The following is an 18,585-nucleotide window of genomic DNA, read 5'->3' on the forward strand; positions in this document are numbered from 1 at the left end:
GGGACCTCGGGATACAGCACAACATCTCACTCTGCCTGTGGCCAAGTGAGCTGGGGAAGGGGCTGTGTATAGAATGTGGGTGCCAGGTTACCGAGTTCCGAGTTCTGTTGGGGTCTGTCGTCAAGGAAGTGAAGTCACTTCCTGATACCTCATTTCCTGAGCCCCTCCTCTGTGTACAAGACTGCAAATGCCCCTCTGGGTACCTGTCTGCTGACCCTCCTTCCCCATGAACTCTCTCTATTGCCCACCCTTCCACCAACACTGCCTGACCACACCCCTGTGCAAGGCCTGGGTGCAGCCAGCGTCACAGCTCAGAGGAGATACACGTAGGTTCATCCCCAGCTCCTGCTTCTTATCACTTTATGTGACCCTGGACAAGCCATTGTCACTCTCATGACCTCCCCAGTCTCCCCTTTTGCACAGTGGGGATCTTTCTAGCATCTTCTTCCTAGGGATGGCATCAGGCATGTGTGAGAAAACATCTCTGAAACCTATGGCCGGTGTCACATGCAGCTAATAAACAAGACTAGAGATAAAATCCACGACGGTGTGGAAGGTAGCATGGAATACGACTAACGACAGGTCTGGTTCCTGTCATATAATCTTGAAAATGTCACTTTTGCTCTTGGTCTGTTTTCCCTGTCTGCACCATGCGACAGTTGGAATTTCATGCATTCACATACTGCTTTCCTCCATAAAACCTCACAATGGCTTCGTGTGTATTTAGGTTTGGACTCAAGTGCCACATCTCTGTCTGTGTGGTTGGCGACTCCTCAGGGGCTCCCAGTGGTCCCCACCATCTGCTGCACACATCCTCACGTAATCCCCTGCCCTGCAGTGTGGACTGGACTTAGTGACTCACTTCTAACCAATACAGGATCAAAAGTGAGAAGGTGTCACTTTCTAAATGTCATTGTAACACGCCTGTCTCTAGAGTCTTGTGCTCTGTCTCCTCTGTTCTCTCTGTTTGTATCCACCATATGCCAAGCATGGTGCCGAGAGCTGGAGAAAGAGCTGATTCAGCTGCACCCTGGCTTGGGAGATGATCCCAGGATAAGAAAGAGGAGAAGACGTGCTATCGAGTGCCTGACATTCTAAGAGAGGAAAGTGATCTAGGAGGCCTTCAGAATATTCTAGATTAGGAAGCTACCTGAAGATGGTAGGAAATGAACACCATTTGCAGAGAAGAACCAGAGGCGATGGGTCCATTAAGATGACGGCAACATGTAACTGATGTGTAAGATGTAAGTAAGTAAGAAATAGTATTCACAAATTCAAATCCTATTTTCAAAATCATTGAATGGCAGGGATAAGTGCTCATGTTCAATGCAAACATAACTAGAATTGAGGAAGATTCCATTTATGGAATAACTTTATATCTCCATTAGATGAAAGTATGCAGATATGTTCAGCCATTCTTTTCAAATTGTATAAAATATCCATTGTTGACACAATCAGGATTCCACCCCCATACTTTGGCTTCACACCCCATTTTCTTTACACCAGACACACATCCATTGCTGTGATGTAGATCCATTGCTGTCAACACTATCCCAGCCCACAGCCTACTGGTCCTGGGAGACAGCAACTCTATCACTATATTGCGTGCAGAATCCAGGAAGGGCCTAACACGGGGGCTCCATAAATACTCCCTGAAGTGCTGCCCTTGAGAAGAGTCTATGATTTTATTACCTGGTGCTCTACCTACACATGTTATCACTCTGCATTATGCCATGATCCTTAGTCCCCCTCACCTGACAGTCAGCAACCCAGGAGCAGAGTCTACACCTCGGTCTGCCCCTATTCCAGGCCCCCAGCCCAGCACCTGGCAAGTAATAGGTGCCAAGTACTGATGAATGAATTGTCTGGAAACATGTGAAACAGGATTCATCAAGAATACCCAGATGGAAGGTCACCATGAACATGCTGCCTGATAACCTGCCAGCCCTTTAATTCTGTCTGCCGACCACTTCCTTCAGCCAGGAACTGCCTGGGCACAAAGATTTCCCAGAGTCACCATCCTGCCTTGACTTCTGCCGTTCACTTTAGCCTCCTTGATTGTCCTACTTACTGTGGGTTTCTTCACTCTCAGTCTCAGGGGACACCTCTGAACCCCTAAGGTAGCCCACTGGGTCTTCCTTCTCTGGCCAACACATTCCTCTTGCTTCTGTGCATGGCCTTGATAGCAGTGTCACAGGCAATCCCAGGAAACTGACACCCCAGCATGCTGACCTTGGGCACCCGCACTAGTCAAGGGAGCCCTCTCCCTTCATCTCCTGCAGAATCCCCCTAGGAATAGGGGATGCAGATATGTACACATGTGTAGGGAGGAAAGGGGGTCTCATGACATCTTAGCTAGAAGATGATTACAAATTTCTTAAACATTAGTAGAAAATTATGGTTCATTTGTCCTGGCATGCAACTGAATGAGAAAAAATCTGTGAAAAATTCTGACACCCATGACAAAAGAAATGATCCAAACAATATGACCATCGAGGTGCTTTTCTTTTATGTTTAGGACTATCATTTAAAAATGTGGTATTGAGGAGAATGTCAACAATATTGGGGGAGGCTCTGGAACGATGCTGAGTAGAAAATGGACAATAGATTCCTTTTTTGAGAATTGAGAGAAGCTATTTTGCAGAAAGTGGCAAATGAACTTGACTTTTAAAAACGAAGAGCATTAAAGCAAGTAAGTTTAGTGGAAAGTAGATGATATTTGGGAGAGGGGTGACGTGTTAAGTTTCAAGAGGCAAAGAAATGGAAAGAACACATGTTTTTCAAAGGGAAAAATCATTCCTGTAAAACATCAGAATTGGAGTTTTCTTGCTGTTCTTTTTGTGCCTATGTAGTCTCTTCTTTCTGCTGTAACTTCCAACTTGGGTTCCAGGCACTCTGTGTATGTGTTTGTTTACAAGAGAGAAATTGATAAACCTTAGTAAGCCCTAGAAAATTCTAGAGGTCTGAAATAAACAGATATTTTTCAAGTTTATTTAATTAAAAAGCAAAACAAACCAAAAACACTGTCATCTGCTCCTATTAGGTAAAATATATGATCATATTGGAATCTTTGTGTGTGTGTGTGGCTGGCCAATATAGGGATCCACACCCTTGACCTTGGTGATACGAGGCTGTGCTCTAACCAGCTGAGCTACCAGCCAGCCTATACATGATCATATTGGAATAATATGCAACAGAGAGATACTCTGCTGCTATGGAGAATAAGCTGATTGCAAGGAAAAAAGATGCTCACAGATAAGGCAAGGGTAGGCTTTTTGTCCCCCATTGTGGTATAGTACAGGGAACAATGCAAATGTATTGAGGCTGGTAATTCCAAGTCATGGGAGGGAAATTAAAATGATGACTCTGGAAGAATAGTTTCAAATGTCAAGGAGTTTGAGGCAGGTGATCAATTTAGTGAAATGACAATTGCTTTAGGAGAGGCTGCTTCTTTGAAAGGATTGATACATACAGCAAGGCAAGGTAGGTGACTGTGCTGCTAAGTTTTTAATATTGCTATGAGTTTTAACTTTAAATATATTTGTGACTTTGCATGTAGCTCTGAATTTTGAGTGTCATAATTACTTAAGAATCTTTTATGGATTTGATTACTATAGCTATCACTGTAATTTGATGAGGTTTTAGAACTACATTCCATCTCTAATTTTGGTTTTATTATTTCCAAGTGCCAAAATACTTAACACAGAACCACCTCTTATTCTATAATAAAAAGCAATGGAGACAAGTTATTCAGTTGAAAAAAATTACTTTTTTTTTTTTTTAAATATGACCGGTAAGGGGTTCCTATCCCTTGCTGTGGTTTTGTCAGCACCACGCACTCCCAAGTGAGCCAATCAGCCAACCCTCCATAGGGACCCGAACCCGTGGCCCTGGTGCTGTCAGCACCGCACTCTCCAAGTGCGCACGGGCCGGCCCTGCTCCATGGTAGTTTTAGCTGCTTCCCTCCCTTCTTCTCAGAATTTTCATTTTCCCATGTTCTCCTCGACAACTTCAACCCTGCTAACGATTAAAACCCATCACATCTGTCTGTCATGGTGTGGATTGGCTCCCAAGCAGAAGACTCAGGGCTTCTTTGAACTAGGACTTGCATTGACTTCAACTCAACCAAGCCGAGGCGCCGATCTTGTGATTACACTTAGCATGTGCTATGAATGGAGAGAAATGAAGTGAAAAGTGCCTCTGAGATGCGAAGTCAAACTTGTCACGTTCCTAGTCCCCTCTCTGGGCTTCTCTCCATCTTCAGCTCCACCTCACTGTTTACCCCTTAAAGAAGCCAGATGCTCTCTAATTCGTATGTCCACGAAACACTTGGTTTCAATTAACGGGTATTAAATGACTATTTGTTGGAAGTTCTGTATCCTAAATTTGTAGGTGTCCTTTATGTGACTGACGATGGCATGAATACCTAGTTTTAACAGTCTTTGGTGTGCTCAGCATTAAGATCCGTTAGGAATTGTCATGGAAACTTGTAAAATTAAAAAAAATCCAAATGCATGTCATCTGGCCTTGGAGTCCAGTTCTTCAGTACACACTCTGCTGATTTGGGCACCTCAGTCAAGAACCCAGTCAAAGAACCTCACAGAGTCACCCACAGGCCATGAAGCCACAGCACACGAGCAAGACTTTCCTGTGCTGCCCTGTTAACCATGAGCAGATGCCAAGGGCCCCAGATGTTTCAGCAAATCCTCTAGTTTCAGCAAATCCTCTAATAAGAAATAGGCCAAAGCAAACAAACAAAAAAGGAAAAAGCGAATTGGAAGAAATAGAGATCATGCAAGGGAAACAGAAAATACCATTAACTTCCTCAGAGTTATAGGAGAGAAACTGTTGGACTTACTGAAGAAGAGCAGATATTGTTAAAGTAGAAGAGGGAGAAGATGAATCAAATAACCATGAGGTCATTTAGAAATTAAAAATATAACTGTTGAAATTTTTGTTTGTTTGTTTTGTGTGTGTTTGTGTGTGACAGTTACGGGCGTTGTAACCATAGGCGTGGTGTCGCCCGCACGGCGCTCAGCCAGTGAGCACACCGGCCATACCGATGTGGGATCCGAACCCGCGGCAGCGCCCCTGCGCTCCCAGCGCTGCTCTCTCCCGAGTGCGCCAGGGGGCGGCCCATAAGTGTTGAAATTTAAATTAGAAAACAACTCACTAGAAAGATGAGAAAATAACACAAGGGAAGCCTGATTAGATCAAAAAGACAAAAGGATAACAAGAAAGATACAATTGAAAGAAAAGCATAAAAAAGTAAAAGGAGTAAAAGGGAAAGAGAGAGAGAAAACGGAAGTGCGTGTCCGCAGAGCCAGTGTCTGAACAACACGCGCTCCAGGAAGAGCCGCGGAGATGGGCAGGAGGAGAGAACCGTGGGAGAAAGGAGGAAGGGACAGGTCCCGGAGGTCCCCAGAGGTCCCCACGTGGAGAGTGACGATGGGTCTACACGCCGCCCCGCACTGGGGAAGCACAGGGGACACCGTGTCAACTCTGGGTGTGGGGGTCCAGGGGACGGACGCTGCGGAGGAGCCTCAAGAGGGAGACGACAGGTTAGTCCGGCCTTCAGCGTCTCGTGCAGAGTCGGTTCCGCTCTCCGCTTTTCCTCGTCAAACGTGAGTCCGACAAGGCGAGGACGGGCCTCTGGACGTTTAGCAGCCCAAGACCGTTTTCTTAGCAGTCTATGGGGGGCGTCTTCCACTAGGAAGAGGACATAAACCCGGACAGGGGACAGGGCCCTGGTGACGGCCACGGGGGATCGTGCCGACCCCGACTGCTCGGAGGCTGCAGTGTAGACATCGGCTCCCAGGAGGTGTCGTCCAGAGCACTACATGGTTCCCTGAGGCGTTCACCTGTGGTGACAGCAGCTGCTGTAAGCGGGACAGTGCGCGTGCGCAGACGCCACCGCGCACAGAGGACACGCGGTCCGCGCCTGGCTGTCAGCCGCGTCCCCGCAGCCGCCGGTGCGCGGCGCTCAGAGCCGCCGACGGGAAGCCGCGGTCGCGGGGTGCGCTCTCCGTGGCGCCTCCTGGTGGCCCTGCCTGCAGCTGCCGCCCCCAGGCCGCCCGTCCCGCCCGGGGACAGGAGCTCACGACCGGCCGCTCTCCACTCCCTGCTCCCGCCCCTCTGCGGCCGATGACAGCGGGTTCCAGCGACACGACGGATTCCCACGGGCGCTCCAGGTCGGTGCAAGGGGTCCGCGCTGACGAGGCGCCGAGCACAGCCGTGAGGGGGACCCGCGTGGGCTGTCGTCGGCCGACGGTCCTGGCGGTTCCTCGGCCCCAGGCTGGCAGGCACAGTCCGCGGCGTGACAGTCCTGACCGCGGAGCCGTGTGCTATTAAAGCCACACGGTCACCACGAGCGACGGTATCTTGTGTACTTTTTCAAAACTGAGTTTTCTATTCTATGCCTTTACTCAACCGTATGAAATATAGAATTAGTAATTTATCAAATTGCGTAAAAAATGTCAATTGTTATTTATATATAAACAAAATTTATAGATTTATTTGGAAGAATTGATATATTTTCCCTACTTATTTTCTCATCTATGAACATGTACATCTCTTCGTTGTCTTCAGTTTGTTCGTTTTTTCAATAACATTTTACACTCAGTGTTTAGAAATCATGATTGTAAAAATGCACCCTAATTATTCATGCAAACCTTATGAATGAAAATTTGGGGTGTTTCCAACCCTTAGTAATAGGTATTGTCATATTAACAATCTTGTCGACACCTCACCTTATAATTTTTCAAGGTTACATATGATATAGATTCCTGAATATTGGGTTACAGTGTAAAATAGTAAATATACAAGTATAATTTTGCTAAATTTTGCGAGTTTCTGCTCCTTATGGGCTCTACCATTTGCATTCCACCAGAGTGTATTATAATACCTGTATCCCCACAGTCTCAATAACAAGTTTGTTATCAAAAAATTAAATTTTGCAAATCTAATAGGTGAAGTATTGTATTTCAATATATTTTAAATGTCTAGTTCTCTATGAGGGATTTTAAGCACCTAATTAAGTATTGATGCCAATTTAAATTTCCTTTTGTGTTATTAGATTGTTTATATATTTTGTTCATTTTTATTTCATTTTCTTGGTCATTGCCATCTCATTTTTTCACACATCATTGTATTAGTGATATTATCCTAGTTTAAGAGGTTTTTTGTTTTTTTGCTTTTTTTAAAATTGAAACATTATTGATCACCCATTTTAAGTATTATAGCTTGTAATTACTTTTTGTCGTGTCCTTTTGACCTAGTTGGTGGCATTTACCTTTTGTTTGAGTTTGCTTTGCTTTATTAATTGCTGCTATGCCATCCATGTTAACTGCTGCTACATTAGTAGCAGCATATTTTCACCAGTGATTTGAAATGCTATCTTTCTTAAATACTAAATTTCTATAAATCTTGGGTATCTCTTTGAATTCTCCATTCTTTTTCATTAGGTTTTATATTTACTTATAAACAAATTCCATATGGTCTTGATAATGAAGAATTTATAAAAAAATTTTTTTCGAGCTCTGGTAGAATTACCCCTCCCTTTTGATTTGTTTCCTCATTTTTTTCTGATGAACGATTAATGTTTCATCAACATTTTATAATCATCTTATTTTGTTCTAGGTGAAGAAATAAATGAGACTATTTTTAATGTGATCATGACACACGTATAAAGTAACTTAGGAGAAAATAAAATCCTTAGGATCATGTGGCTTTCTGGCCAAGAAAATATCTCTGACATTTCTCTATCGTTTGTGTATGTATGTTTTAAGAGTGTTCTAATGCTTAAATCACATAGTTAAACAGGCTTTGTTGAGTTCTTGTTAGCTGTATGCCAAATATTTTAACAATTTTGTGGCTATTGAAAATGGAATCTTGATTTGTGTCATGTAATCTAGATAGTTATTGTTATTACATAAGACATTTATTAATTTTATATGTGAATTTTTCTAAATCGCAACATGTAAATTTTAGTTTAGTAAGTCGTCTTGTTTGTAATAGGTTTTTAATTAATTCTTTTTGATTTTCTAAATTCACAATACATACACATAACCCATTTTTCTCCATCTTGAGAAATACAAATACGTATGGTCAAACCTTATTTTATCTAGTGTTTTGATATTTATGAGTCTTACATTTTCTCAAAAGTACTTTTGGCTTCTGTGGAAATTATTATGTGTTTTTCTTTCTTCTAATGCTTAATACTTTTGCAAAATATTGAAGTTAGTAATTCATCTCAAATTTAATTTTGTGAACGGTACCTAGCAAAAGCATAACTGGATTTAATTTCCAAATAAATAATATTTCAATCCCTGTAATGATGAAGTGCTTTCCCCTAAGTAATCTGAATCCTTTCCACATATACCAGAATCTGTTTCAAAATTCAAACTTTTACTCCACTGAACTATTCGCTTATTCTTTGCCAATCTCATTCACTTTCAAGTATGTTCCTTTGCAATACATTTTATTAGACGGAGCAAATTTCCTCCTGGTTTTTATTATTATTGTTCTTCTTATGTCTTGAACATTTTGCGGGCCATTTTTGCACATAATTTTTTTTCATATTAACTTTGAGGTTATTTGACAAGTCCCCTAAACATCACTCTTTGGAATTTTTCAAGTTTAGATTTATTGAATCTATTGATTAACATAGGTAGAATACATATATACGTGGCGTAACTTCCTAGCATCACTGCTGCCCGGCACATGGACACACGTGGGCATTGTGGCAGAAGCTGCTGAGTGGCTCCTGCGACAGGGGTATCTATGAACACATCTCCTGGGGCATCTGCTGGGACCTCTTCTTCCTTCATTCTCACAAGAGCTGGTCGTCACCAGACATACAGACCTGCCCATCTGATGGGGCAAATGCTATCTGAATAGTGAGTAAATTTCTGTGTATAATCATTAGGGAGGCCGCGGATGTCTGACATTTACTGGCCATGTGAACTGCTTCCCTGTGGAACTGCAGGAATATGTCCTTTGTCCCTATGGATAAATGAGAACTCTTTGTACAACTAGGATGCATAGTACCCTTTCTCTGCCCATGAAGAATTTTCCAGTCTGGGGTTTGTCTTTTCACCTTTTGACATTATTCTGGTTTTTGTTTGGACCAGGAAAAGTCAGCATTTTCCTCAGTGGCTTCTGGCTCTCTGGTCATTCAAAAGTAGTTCCTATTTCAAGATTATGGCAATAATAACTATCAGGGCTTTGTGTTTCTACATAGAGTCTTTGATTTTTCTGTAATTTTCCTCTTACTAAAAACATAAAATGAAAATTAATCAGATCTTTCTCATATTATGCGGCCAGACACAAAAGGCCACATAACATATAACGGTACTGATAGGAACAATCCACGATAGGTAAATTCACACACACAGAAAATGGAGTGGTAGTCAGGGACAGGGAGAGGCGGGATGGGGAGTGACAGCTTAATGGCTACAGAGTTGATGAAGCTGTTCGATCACTAGATGGTGGTAAGGGTTGCACCATATTAAAAATGTACTCAGTGCCACTGAATGGTAATTTTGAAAATATTAAAAACACTTTATTTTCTACAAGGGATATTATTGAAAATAAAAGATGAAAAAATTTGAGGAGATGCAGGACACAGACAAAAATGAGGAGAAGCACAGCGTCAAGGAAGGGCAAGAACAGATCTGGAGTGGGGACTGGTGAGGGTGTTTGTGGGAGCTCTGGAGCCAGGGCTCCCCTGGGTGCTGGTGTTTCTTCTAATTCTTCTGATGTTTCAGGAACGGTTATGTCAGGTTGCTCTAGCTCTACCTCTGGATCTTGATCTTTCTCCTGCTCTTTCTCTTGCTCTTTCTCCTGATCTTTCTCTTGATCTTTCTGTTGCTCCTGCTCTGGATCTTGCGTCTGATCTACCACTTGCTCTGGATCTTGTTCCTGCTCTACCTCTTGCTCTGGATCTTGCTCCTGCTCTACCTCTTGCTCTGGATCTTGCTCCTGCTCTACTTCTTGCTCTGGCTTGGGCTCTGGATCTTGCTCTCGCTCTGCCTCTGGCAGTGGAGGTGGAGCTGGAGCTGGAACTCGAGCCGAACATGGCAGCAGCTCTTGGGACAGTTGTTCAGCCTGGGCGGAAGCTGGAACTGGAGAGACAACAATTGAAAATATCAATGTGAGTTTCTATGTCTCATCCAATGACACTGTCTTTCTAGAAGCCCAAGTCCAGAGACCCAGCCTCAGGAAGTCTCCCCACACTGCAGAACACTGTATGATTGTTCTGAGTACTCAGTGCCCCTGTCCCCAGCCTGCTTCTGGAAACTCTGCTCTGTGTGGCCCAGCCCAGGCCCCTCCCCAAACCCGCACAGGCACCCACCCTCTTCCTCCTCACCCTCAGTCTCCGCCTCACTAGGCTCCAGGTGCTCCGGCTTCTCCAGCTGCGCCAGAAGAAGATCAGCCTTACGCTCCACCTCTGAACCTCACATACTGATATGTACATAGGCCGAAAGAAACTTCAAAGAATGAAATTCAGGAGGCTCGTGGAAATCGGTGGAATAGAATTCCAGCCAGATCTTTAAGACAGAGGACATGGCACTGTGGGAGACAGGTGGGCAACAGCATCAGAGGCCTGGCCTATCCCTCTATGCTGCCCTCCCAAGGCTCCCCTGAGTGAGCTGCAGTCTTGTACCCTCTGCCCGTGCCTGTCCATAGACCAGCCCATCCAATGTCCACCCCCAGTATGGCAGTTCTGGCACAGATGGGCCTGGCAGCCAAGGAGGGGCTGGCAAAAGCCTCCATGGGAGGAGCCTTCAACCACTGATGTGACCACGTTTCCCTTCTTCAGGGAAACCTGACAACCTCCTCTGTCTGTGTCACTGCCCCATCCCTGCTGGAATGACCTGTCCACCCCAGGAGGGTGCTGTCTGCTCTGGGCATTACTCACTGGCACACAGGAGGTGTCCAGCAATATCTGATAAATGAGGAAACAGAGGGAGGCGCTGCTCCCCTGGCCTACCCAGGGCCCTTGGAAAAGCCCAAACTTGAGCTCACACGTGAATGTACTGCCCAAGTGTCTGCATGAAAATCTGCATATCCTTTTCCCAGTGACAGCAATCTCTTGGCCCTGACCACACTCTGCACCCTCAGCACCAGCTGAGCATCCCCATGGAGGCTCCAGCCCCGAGTGTGAGCGGGATGCTCTGCACACCTCCTGCTCTGGCTCAGCACGGGCTCTGGGGGTGTGGGCAGGGCTGGGTGGGAGGGCGTGGGGATGGATTCTCTCTGGGCTCACTCTGCTGTCCAGCCTCTCACACACCCTACGGTGCCTGGGACCACATCCCCAGCCGTCTTGACTCCTTTCCCTGCAGGGAAAGCCTTGAGCCCTCAGCCCTGTAGCAGGAATCATAAGATGTGTGAGAGCCAGAGTTCTGCCAGCCCCCCACCCACAGGCCCCCGCAGACCACACGCAGTTGTGTGGAGATGGGAGCCCCTCCTTCTGCACCTAAACCCCACTTACCATTTTAGCTGCTCCAGGGATTCGCCATCTCTGTCACAATCAGAAATCATGTTTCCATACCTAGAGAAGGTCAGGAGTGTGTCAAATCTACCATATGGTGGCACTACTTGCTTCTCATGTCTACTGTGACTGTCTCACCTCTGACTTGAATGGAAGCCCAGGAGGGCAGGGAATGCAGTCTCCTCGGTTCATTGGATTATGGTCAGTGCCCAGAAAGTGACTGCACATAGTGTGGCTTCACGTATGATTGTTGAAGGAATGAACCCCAACCAACTCCTCCCAAGATCTCTGGGTGCACCTGAAGCCGCTCTGCCCGCCTCTGGTCTCCCTGCTTTGAATACACCCAGAAGCCTACAGATAGAATCTCAAATTTCCTGTAAAAATGTGAAAACAGTGAAGCCCAAGTCAACGAGGTCAGTGAGGGGGTGACAGAGACTTCCTCGTGGGGGTGTCAGGAATCCTGAATGAGGACGACCGTGGCCCCTCCAGCAGACCTTCCACAGGGCTGGACTCAGGAGCAGCACTTTCCATGGGGGACCCACTGGAGCTTGTTCCTGTGACCACCCACTGAACACAGGAGGAAACTGAGGCTCAGAGGGGTGTGGTGACACTCCTAAGACTCACAGCTGGGAGGCGGCCTAGTGACACTGTGTGATCCAGGGCCTGAGTGCTCACCTGAGGAAAAGCAGGTGCAGCACATGCCGGGGACTGGCAAAGTTCTTGTAGCTTGACAGAAACAGGTGGACATAAGATTGGTCACCACCCAAGACAGCAGGCACCAGGTGCTCCACCCGCTTCTTCAGGGTGCGTGCCGGGACAGGCCACACCATGTGGGTGGCATCCGAGCTCAATGAAGATGTGTCTTCACTCTAGGACAGGACAGGGGAGAGATACACAGTGACAGCACCGTGAACCCCAAGGAGGGCAGGGGCTGGAGGCCAGTCTTAACCCCAGGGAGGACATGAGAAGACAGCCTGAGGGCCCAGGGTTAATGTACAGGGTGGTGGTTGCCACCCCGGCAGTCCCCGTTCACCCTCCAGCCAGACCTGAGGTGTGAACACACCAGGACCAGCAGGTTTATAAACCCCCCACCCTCTGCCCCTGCCCTGGGAGGGTGTCCCATGTCCCCGTTCCCCACACACTCAGGAGGAGGGGCTGCGGTCACCCAGGGAGGCTCATAGTGCTGGCCTGGCCTTGCCCAACCTCCTCTGGGCCACCTGACATTACCTTTGGGGACCTCGTCCCAGACGGCCACAGGGGTCGAGGGCGAGGGCTGAACCAGCGCTGGAAGCATTGGACAAGCCTCTCAGCACAGGGCTTCCTGGGGCTACGGCCCCGGGACCTCGGGATACAGCACAACATCTCACTCTGCCTGTGGCCAAGTGAGCTGGGGAAGGGGCTGTGTATAGAATGTGGGTGCCAGGTTACCGAGTTCCGAGTTCTGTTGGGGTCTGTCGTCAAGGAAGTGAAGTCACTTCCTGATACCTCATTTCCTGAGCCCCTCCTCTGTGTACAAGACTGCAAATGCCCCTCTGGGTACCTGTCTGCTGACCCTCCTTCCCCATGAACTCTCTCTATTGCCCACCCTTCCACCAACACTGCCTGACCACACCCCTGTGCAAGGCCTGGGTGCAGCCAGCGTCACAGCTCAGAGGAGATACACGTAGGTTCATCCCCAGCTCCTGCTTCTTATCACTTTATGGGACCCTGGACAAGCCATTGTCACTCTCATGACCTCCCCAGTCTCCCCTTTTGCACAGTGGGGATCTTTCTAGCATCTTCTTCCTAGGGATGGCATCAGGCATGTGTGAGAAAACATCTCTGAAACCTATGGCCGGTGTCACATGCAGCTAATAAACAAGACTAGAGATAAAATCCACGACGGTGTGGAAGGTAGCATGGAATACGACTAACGACAGGTCTGGTTCCTGTCATATAATCTTGAAAATGTCACTTTTGCTCTTGGTCTGTTTTCCCTGTCTGCACCATGCGACAGTTGGAATTTCATGCATTCACATACTGCTTTCCTCCATAAAACCTCACAATGGCTTCGTGTGTATTTAGGTTTGGACTCAAGTGCCACATCTCTGTCTGTGTGGTTGGCGACTCCTCAGGGGCTCCCAGTGGTCCCCACCATCTGCTGCACACATCCTCACGTAATCCCCTGCCCTGCAGTGTGGACTGGACTTAGTGACTCACTTCTAACCAATACAGGATCAAAAGTGAGAAGGTGTCACTTTCTAAATGTCATTGTAACACGCCTGTCTCTAGAGTCTTGTGCTCTGTCTCCTCTGTTCTCTCTGTTTGTATCCACCATATGCCAAGCATGGTGCCGAGAGCTGGAGAAAGAGCTGATTCAGCTGCACCCTGGCTTGGGAGATGATCCCAGGATAAGAAAGAGGAGAAGACGTGCTATCGAGTGCCTGACATTCTAAGAGAGGAAAGTGATCTAGGAGGCCTTCAGAATATTCTAGATTAGGAAGCTACCTGAAGATGGTAGGAAATGAACACCATTTGCAGAGAAGAACCAGAGGCGATGGGTCCATTAAGATGACGGCAACATGTAACTGATGTGTAAGATGTAAGTAAGTAAGAAATAGTATTCACAAATTCAAATCCTATTTTCAAAATCATTGAATGGCAGGGATAAGTGCTCATGTTCAATGCAAACATAACTAGAATTGAGGAAGATTCCATTTATGGAGTAACTTTATATCTCCATTAGATGAAAGTATGCAGATATGTTCAGCCATTCTTTTCAAATTGTATAAAATATCCATTGTTGACACAATCAGGATTCCACCCCCATACTTTGGCTTCACACCCCATTTTCTTTACACCAGACACACATCCATTGCTGTGATGTAGATCCATTGCTGTCAACACTATCCCAGCCCACAGCCTACTGGTCCTGGGAGACAGCAACTCTATCACTATATTGCGTGCAGAATCCAGGAAGGGCCTAACACGGGGGCTCCATAAATACTCCCTGAAGTGCTGCCCTTGAGAAGAGTCTATGATTTTATTACCTGGTGCTCTACCTACACATGTTATCACTCTGCATTATGCCATGATCCTTAGTCCCCCTCACCTGACAGTCAGCAACCCAGGAGCAGAGTCTACACCTCGGTCTGCCCCTATTCCAGGCCCCCAGCCCAGCACCTGGCAAGTAATAGGTGCCAAGTACTGATGAATGAATTGTCTGGAAACATGTGAAACAGGATTCATCAAGAATACCCAGATGGAAGGTCACCATGAACATGCTGCCTGATAACCTGCCAGCCCTTTAATTCTGTCTGCCGACCACTTCCTTCAGCCAGGAACTGCCTGGGCACAAAGATTTCCCAGAGTCACCATCCTGCCTTGACTTCTGCCGTTCACTTTAGCCTCCTTGATTGTCCTACTTACTGTGGGTTTCTTCACTCTCAGTCTCAGGGGACACCTCTGAACCCCTAAGGTAGCCCACTGGGTCTTCCTTCTCTGGCCAACACATTCCTCTTGCTTCTGTGCATGGCCTTGATAGCAGTGTCACAGGCAATCCCAGGAAACTGACACCCCAGCATGCTGACCTTGGGCACCCGCACTAGTCAAGGGAGCCCTCTCCCTTCATCTCCTGCAGAATCCCCCTAGGAATAGGGGATGCAGATATGTACACATGTGTAGGGAGGAAAGGGGGTCTCATGACATCTTAGCTAGAAGATGATTACAAATTTCTTAAACATTAGTAGAAAATTATGGTTCATTTGTCCTGGCATGCAACTGAATGAGAAAAAATCTGTGAAAAATTCTGACACCCATGACAAAAGAAATGATCCAAACAATATGACCATCGAGGTGCTTTTCTTTTATGTTTAGGACTATCATTTAAAAATGTGGTATTGAGGAGAATGTCAACAATATTGGGGGAGGCTCTGGAACGATGCTGAGTAGAAAATGGACAATAGATTCCTTTTTTGAGAATTGAGAGAAGCTATTTTGCAGAAAGTGGCAAATGAACTTGACTTTTAAAAACGAAGAGCATTAAAGCAAGTAAGTTTAGTGGAAAGTAGATGATATTTGGGAGAGGGGTGACGTGTTAAGTTTCAAGAGGCAAAGAAATGGAAAGAACACATGTTTTTCAAAGGGAAAAATCATTCCTGTAAAACATCAGAATTGGAGTTTTCTTGCTGTTCTTTTTGTGCCTATGTAGTCTCTTCTTTCTGCTGTAACTTCCAACTTGGGTTCCAGGCACTCTGTGTATGTGTTTGTTTACAAGAGAGAAATTGATAAACCTTAGTAAGCCCTAGAAAATTCTAGAGGTCTGAAATAAACAGATATTTTTCAAGTTTATTTAATTAAAAAGCAAAACAAACCAAAAACACTGTCATCTGCTCCTATTAGGTAAAATATATGATCATATTGGAATCTTTGTGTGTGTGTGTGGCTGGCCAATATAGGGATCCACACCCTTGACCTTGGTGATACGAGGCTGTGCTCTAACCAGCTGAGCTACCAGCCAGCCTATACATGATCATATTGGAATAATATGCAACAGAGAGATACTCTGCTGCTATGGAGAATAAGCTGATTGCAAGGAAAAAAGATGCTCACAGATAAGGCAAGGGTAGGCTTTTTGTCCCCCATTGTGGAATAGTACAGGGAACAATGCAAATGTATTGAGGCTGGTAATTCCAAGTCATGGGAGGGAAATTAAAATGATGACTCTGGAAGAATAGTTTCAAATGTCAAGGAGTTTGAGGCAGGTGATCAATTTAGTGAAATGACAATTGCTTTAGGAGAGGCTGCTTCTTTGAAAGGATTGATACATACAGCAAGGCAAGGTAGGTGACTGTGCTGCTAAGTTTTTAATATTGCTATGAGTTTTAACTTTAAATATATTTGTGACTTTGCATGTAGCTCTGAATTTTGAGTGTCATAATTACTTAAGAATCTTTTATGGATTTGATTACTATAGCTATCACTGTAATTTGATGAGGTTTTAGAACTACATTCCATCTCTAATTTTGGTTTTATTATTTCCAAGTGCCAAAATACTTAACACAGAACCACCTCTTATTCTATAATAAAAAGCAATGGAGACAAGTTATTCAGTTGAAAAAAATTACTTTTTTTTTTTTTTTAAATATGACCGGTAAGGGGTTCCTATCCCTTGCTGTGGTTTTGTCAGCACCACGCACTCCCAAGTGAGCCAATCAGCCAACCCTCCATAGGGACCCGAACCCGTGGCCCTGGTGCTGTCAGCACCGCACTCTCCAAGTGCGCACGGGCCGGCCCTGCTCCATGGTAGTTTTAGCTGCTTCCCTCCTTTCTTCTCAGAATTTTCATTTTCCCATGTTCTCCTCGACAACTTCAACCCTGCTAACGATTAAAACCCATCACATCTGTCTGTCATGGTGTGGACTGGCTCCCAAGCAGAAGACTCAGGGCTTCTTTGAACTAGGACTTGCATTGACTTCAACTCAACCAAGCCGAGGCGCCGATCTTGTGATTACACTTAGCATGTGCTATGAATGGAGAGAAATGAAGTGAAAAGTGCCTCTGAGATGCGAAGTCAAACTTGTCACGTTCCTAGTCCCCTCTCTGGGCTTCTCTCCATCTTCAGCTCCACCTCACTGTTTACCCCTTAAAGAAGCCAGATGCTCTCTAATTCGTATGTCCACGAAACACTTGGTTTCAATTAACGGGTATTAAATGACTATTTGTTGGAAGTTCTGTATCCTAAATTTGTAGGTGTCCTTTATGTGACTGACGATGGCATGAATACCTAGTTTTAACAGTCTTTGGTGTGCTCAGCATTAAGATCCGTTAGGAATTGTCATGGAAACTTGTAAAATTAAAAAAAATCCAAATGCATGTCATCTGGCCTTGGAGTCCAGTTCTTCAGTACACACTCTGCTGATTTGGGCACCTCAGTCAAGAACCCAGTCAAAGAACCTCACAGAGTCACCCACAGGCCATGAAGCCACAGCACACGAGCAAGACTTTCCTGTGCTGCCCTGTTAACCATGAGCAGATGCCAAGGGCCCCAGATGTTTCAGCAAATCCTCTAGTTTCAGCAAATCCTCTAATAAGAAATAGGCCAAAGCAAACAAACAAAAAAGGAAAAAGCGAATTGGAAGAAATAGAGATCATGCAAGGGAAACAGAAAATACCATTAACTTCCTCAGAGTTATAGGAGAGAAACTGTTGGACTTACTGAAGAAGAGCAGATATTGTTAAAGTAGAAGAGGGAGAAGATGAATCAAATAACCATGAGGTCATTTAGAAATTAAAAATATAACTGTTGAAATTTTTGTTTGTTTGTTTTGTGTGTGTTTGTGTGTGACAGTTACGGGCGTTGTAACCATAGGCGTGGTGTCGCCCGCACGGCGCTCAGCCAGTGAGCACACCGGCCATACCGATGTGGGATCCGAACCCGCGGCAGCGCCCCTGCGCTCCCAGCGCTGCTCTCTCCCGAGTGCGCCAGGGGGCGGCCCATAAGTGTTGAAATTTAAATTAGAAAACAACTCACTAGAAAGATGAGAAAATAACACAAGGGAAGCCTGATTAGATCAAAAAGACAAAAGGATAACAAGAAAGATACAATTGAAAGAAAAGCATAAAAAAGTAAAAGGAGTAAAAGGGAAAGAGAGAGAGAAAACGGAAGTGCGTGTCCGCAGAGCCAGTGTCTGAACAACACGCGCTCCAGGAAGAGCCGCGGAGATGGGCAGGAGGAGAGAACCGTGGGAGAAAGGAGGAAGGGACAGGTCCCGGAGGTCCCCAGAGGTCCCCACGTGGAGAGTGACGATGGGTCTACACGCCGCCCCGCACTGGGGAAGCACAGGGGACACCGTGTCAACTCTGGGTGTGGGGGTCCAGGGGACGGACGCTGCGGAGGAGCCTCAAGAGGGAGACGACAGGTTAGTCCATCCTTCAGCGTCTCGTGCAGAGTCGGTTCCGATCTCCGCTTTTCCTCGTCAAACGTGAGTCCGACAAGGCGAGGACGGGCCTCTGGACGTTTAGCAGCCCAAGACCGTTTTCTTAGCAGTCTATGGGGGGCGTCTTCCACTAGGAAGAGGACATAAACCCGGACAGGGGACAGGGCCCTGGTG

This window comes from Cynocephalus volans, chromosome 17 (genome assembly GCF_027409185.1).
Source record: "Cynocephalus volans isolate mCynVol1 chromosome 17, mCynVol1.pri, whole genome shotgun sequence".
In the NCBI taxonomy this organism is placed as follows: Eukaryota; Metazoa; Chordata; class Mammalia; order Dermoptera; family Cynocephalidae; genus Cynocephalus; species Cynocephalus volans.